Source organism: Drosophila miranda, chromosome 2 (assembly GCF_003369915.1).
Source record: "Drosophila miranda strain MSH22 chromosome 2, D.miranda_PacBio2.1, whole genome shotgun sequence".
NCBI lineage: Eukaryota > Metazoa > Arthropoda > Insecta > Diptera > Drosophilidae > Drosophila > Drosophila miranda.
Genome location: NC_046675.1, coordinates 26,878,312 through 26,884,311, shown reverse-complemented (window position 1 = coordinate 26,884,311; position 6,000 = coordinate 26,878,312).

Here is a 6,000-nt window from a genome sequence, read left to right as displayed (position 1 = left end):
ATCCACTTCCACATCCAGGGCTCCCTCCCTTCACTCCACTCTCGAGGATGTTTATGCGTATAAGTGATATTTATTTGCACATTGCCGACTGGCGCCAGGCTTTGACACATGCGAACAGACTCCTGCCGACGCAGACACCGAACCGACAAAAGCACCGACGGACAGCCACACTGCTCTGCCTCCGGATATTACGTCTTTGGTAGTCGCTTACTCCGTCCGAATCGTCGTCGCGTGTAGCACCCGCACCGTGAACGGCTAAAACCAAACTGAAGCCATAATATTATTTGGCACAGAGCCGTCAGCCGTCTTGTCGATGGTGCCAGGCGCAGTCGCAGTCGAAGTAGCAGTCCGGAGTCCTTAGTCCGGAGTTCGGTAGACGTCAAAGAGCGGCTTCAATGGGGGTCCAGTCAAACACTCGCCGGAATATTGGCTGACGCTGAACGTATGTGTGTACGATGACAATATTTGTGCACTTCCCAGCGATTCCGCTTCTCCTGGCCCGAGGAGCCAGCCAGCGTGCACTTTTCCGCCTGCTTACTTGTTGAAGCTGCCATTTTCCATTTGCCATTGGCCGGAAAAACGATTTGGATTCGTCGGCAATTGAATTCCGAGAGTTGGCTGGTACATATTCAAGGCTTTCCGGATGGCATTTGTAACAAAATTGTGGGCGCAAACTTTAAATTCGATTGGATCAATCGACGGTTTGATAATCCTGAAATATTTATTCCCGATTTCATATGCTAGTTCAATTGAGTTTGTTAGTCACGCCTCATCGGACACGTCACAAATTATTCAGAGTGTTTTTATACCCGGTACTCAAACTGAGTATAGGGGTATATTAGATTTGTGATGAAAATGAATGTGTGTAACGTCCAGAAGGAATTTTTTCCGACCTCATAAAGTATATATATTCTTGATCAGCATCAATATCCAAATCGATTGAGCCCTGTCTGTCTGTCCGTCCGCCCCTATGAGCTCAAAAACTATAAGAGCTAGAGCAACGACATTTTATATCCGGCCTTCTGTGATATGCCACTGCTACAAGTATATTTCAAAACTTCGCCCTGCTCACTTCCGCCTCCACAAAGGGCGAAAACCTGTGGCATCCACAATCCACAATCTGGGGCATCCACAAATCTCAGAGACTATTAAGGCTAGATTAACCAAATTTGGTATCCTGTTAGATCTCACTATAAAACGTATATCTCAAAATTTCGTTCCCGCTCTTTGTTTTTAATTTTTATACCCGATACTCAAAATGAGTATTGGGGTATATTAGATTTGTGGTAAAAGTGGATGTGTGTAACGTCCAGAAGGAATCGTTTCCGACCCCATAAAGTATATATATTCTTGATCAGCATCAATAGCCGAGTCGATTGAGCCCTGTCTGTCTGTCCGTCTGTCCGTCCGTCCGTCCGTCCGTCCGTCCGTCCGTCCGTCCGTCCGTCCGTCCGTCCGTCCGTCCGTCCCCTTCAGCGCCTAGTGCTCAAAGACTATAAGAGCTAGAGCAACGATGTTTTGGATCCAGACTTCTGTGATATGTCACTGCTACAAAAATATTACAAAACTTCGCCCCGCCCACTTCCGCCCCCACAAAAGGACGAAAATCTGTGGCATCTACATTTTTAAAGATACGATAAAACCAAAAACGCAGAATCGTAGAGGATGACTATATGTTCTAGAGTGTAAAATCTCAACCAGATCGTATAATTATTATAGCCAGAATCAAGAAAACAATTTCATTCTTTCTCGCTCTGTCTCTCTCTAACACACAGGTTTCATGGTCGGCTTTGCCAATTGCAAAATATGAGTTCAAGGATCTCAGAACCTATAAGAGCCAGAGCAACCAAATTTGGTATCCACACTCCTGTGATATCGGACCTTGACCGTTTCGTGTCCAAATTTCGCCACACCCCCTTCCGCCCCCGCAAAGGACGAAAATCTGGGGCATCCACAAATCTCAGAGACTATTAAGGCTAGAGTAACCAAATTTGGTATCCGCACTTCTGTTAGATCTCACTACAAAACGTATATCTCAGAATTTCGCCCCACCCCCTTCCGCCCCCACAAAAGACGAAAATCTGTTGCATCCACAATATTGCACATTCGAGAAAACTAAAAACGCAGAATCATAGATAATGACCATATCTATCAGATTGCTGAATCTGGATCAGATCGGATCATTTTTGTAGCCAAAAGGAACAAATCAATTTGCAGTGGCTACGCAGCCCCCGACGTCACGCTCAGACTGATTTTCTGTCTCTCTCGCACGCACTCTTTGTCGTGTCGTTCAATATTAGCGGCGTCTGCCGGAGAGAGCCATACTGACTTAGTATCGGGTATAACTGTAGAGTTGCGGTGTACGCAGCAACTCACAACGTTCCACCTCGTTTGAGTTTTATTTTAAGCAAAAACAATAAAAATCAAAAAAAAATAATTATACAATAAAAATCAAAAATTATAATTTTTAAATAAAAATCAAGAATAATAATTATAAAAATAATTATTCAATAAAAATCAAGAATAATAATTATTCAATAAAAATCAAGAATAACAATTATAATAACAATTATTCAATAAAAATCAAAAATAACAATTATAATAATAATTATTCAATAAAAATCAAAAATTATAATTTTAAAATAAAAATCAAGAATAATAATTATAAAAATAATTATTCAATAAAAATCAAGAATAACAATTATTCAATAAAAATCAAGAATAACAATTATAATAACAGTTATTCAATAAAAATCAAGAATAACAATTATAATTACAATTATTCAATAAAAATAAAAATAACAATTATTCAATAAAAATCAAAAATAACAATTATTCAATAAAAATCAAGAATAACAATTATAATAACAATTATTAAAAAAAAATCAAAAATAACAATTATAATAACAATTATTCAAAAAAATCAAGAATAACAATTATAATAACAATTATTCAATAAAAATCAAAAATAACAATTATAATAACAATTATTCAAAAAAAAAATCAAGAATAACAATTATAATAACAATTATTCAATAAAAATCAAAAATAACAATTATTCAATAAAAATCAAGAATAACAATTATTCAATAAAAATCAAGAATAACAATTATAATAACAATTATTCAATAAAAATCAAAATTAACAATTATTCAATAAAAATCAAGAATAACAATTATAATAACAGTTATTCAATAAAAATCAATAATAACAATTATAATAACAATTATTCAATAAAAATCAAATATAACAATTATTCAATAAAAATCAAAAAATAACAATTATTCAATAAAAATCAAGAATAACAATTATAATAACAATTATTAAAAAAAAAATCAAAAATAACAATTATAATAACAATTATTCAAAAAAAATCAAGAATAACAATTATAATAACAATTATTATATAACAATTTAAAAAAAAAATCAATAATAACAATTATAATAACAATTATTCAATAAAAATCAAAAATAACAATTATTCAATAAAAATCAAGAATAACAATTATTCAATAAAAATCAAGAATAACAATTATAACAACAATTATTCAAAAAAAATCAAGAATAACAATTATAATAACAATTATTCAATAAAAATCAAAAATAACAATTATAATAACAATTATTTAAAAAAAATCAAGAATAACAATTATAATAACAATTATTCAATAAAAATAAAAAATAACAATTATTCAATAAAAATCAAGAATAACAATTATAATAATAATTATTCAAAAAAAATCAAGAATAACAATTATAATAACAATTATTCAATAAAAATCAAAAATAACAATTATAATAACAATTATTCAAAAAAAATCAAGAATAACAATTATAATAACAATTATTCAATAAAAATCAAAAATAACAATTATTCAATAAAAATCAAAAATAACAATTATAATAAAAATTATTAAATAACAATTATTCAATAAAAATCAAAAATAACAATTATTATTATTATTCAATAAAAATCAAGAATAACAATTATAATAACAATTATTCAATAAAAATGAAGAATAACAATTATAATAACAATTATTCGAAAAAAATCAAAAATAACAGTTATTCAATAAAAATCAAGAATAACAATTATAATAACAATTATTCAATAAAAATCAAAAATAACAATTATAATAACAATAATTCAAAAAAAATCAAGAATAACAATTATAATAACAATTATTCAATAAAAATCAAAAATAACAATTATTCAATAAAAATCAAGAATAACAATTATTCAATAAAAATCAAGAATAACAATTATAATAACAATTATTCAAAAAAAAATCAAAAATAACAATTATAATAACAATTATTCAAAAAAAATCAAAAAGAATAACAATTATAATAACAATTATTCAATAAAAATCAAAAATAACAATTATTCAATAAAAATCAAGAATAATAATTATAATAATAACTATACAATAAAAATCAAAAATAATAATTATTCAATAAAAATCAAGATACTTAAAATGAGTGTAGGCGTACATACATACATATATTAGATTTGTGGTGAAAATGGATGTGTATAACGTCCAGGGGGATTGTTTCCGACCCCATAAAGTATATATATTCTTGATCAGCATCAATAGCCGAGTCGATTGAGCCCCGTCTGTCTGTCCGTCCCTATAAGCGCCTAGGGCAACGACATTTTGTATCCAGACTTCTGTAATATGTCACTATTACACGTACATTTCAAAATTTCGCCCCACCGGAGGCGGAAGGGACCTCCACAAAGGACGAAAATCTGTGGCATCCACAATATTGAAGATTCGAGAAAACTAAAAACTCGCAATCATAGAGAATGACCATATCTATCAGATTGCTGAATCTGGTTCTGATCGGATCATTTTTATAGCCAAAAGGAACAAATCAATTTGCAGTGGTTACGACGAAATGGTCATACTGATTTTCTGTCTCTCTCGCACGAACTCTTTGTCGTGTCGCTTAATATTAGCGGCGTCTGCCGGAGGAAAGCCATACTGGCTAAGTATCGGGTATAAATGTGGAGTTGCGGTCGCAGCAGCAACTCTCAACGTTCCCCCTCGTTCATGTTCAATTTACTAGTATATTATGCTCTTTCGTCTGCCAAATCGGGCGACAAATTTGGCTTCAAAACTTCAGAACGGAATAGTTGCATCCTTACAGTACAGTACTCCGATAAGTTTGCGATACTCGTACTTGATATATGATTTACTATACCTATGTATAATGTTCCGTATACAATACACCCTTGTGCTCTGCTTATACAGGGTATAGAAACCAAAAACCAGCGACTGACAATTGACTTTTATTCGAAGTGCGTTTCGAGACAATAGTTAGTTCGTTTTGGTTTTGGCACTCAGTTAATGGCCTGCAACGGAATGTAGTATTTATGAATATTTAAAGCTGGACAGCTACTGCTACTGAGAACAAGTTCAGATGAAACTATCAGAGATACCAGACAGAAATACCAAAGTCTCGACAGGTTTTTCTGATTTTGTTGTTTGTTCAATCTAAAAGAGCTTGCAGGTGACACTTTTCATCCATGGGAAACATTGACGGACAGGCCAACAGACTGACAGACCGACACAGAGATAGAGCAGAAAAACATGTCACATTCAGTTCTACTGCTTTCCCACTTCCATCGCCAACACAATGGGTGTCACCATTGCATTGTCCTGGCAGAGTCCCAGGGTCTGTCCTGTCTGGTTTGGCATCATCTCGTGTCATTCCCACTGCCTCACAGCACCACAGTGCCACACGGCGAATACTCGTTGCTATTTGAGTTGTTTTTCCAGTCGAACAGTTTGATGGTGCGGTGGAATAAACGCATTTTAATTAATGGCCATGTAAACTATTTACTATTTTCGGCAGGCCAGATAGGAACTGTTCGACAGAAAAAGTACTCGAATGATACATTAATATGTATTTGTACAATATTTAAATAGGTCCACAAATTATTCCAAATTAAAACAAAAACCATTATCTTGGTTCAAAAACTACAAATGTAGA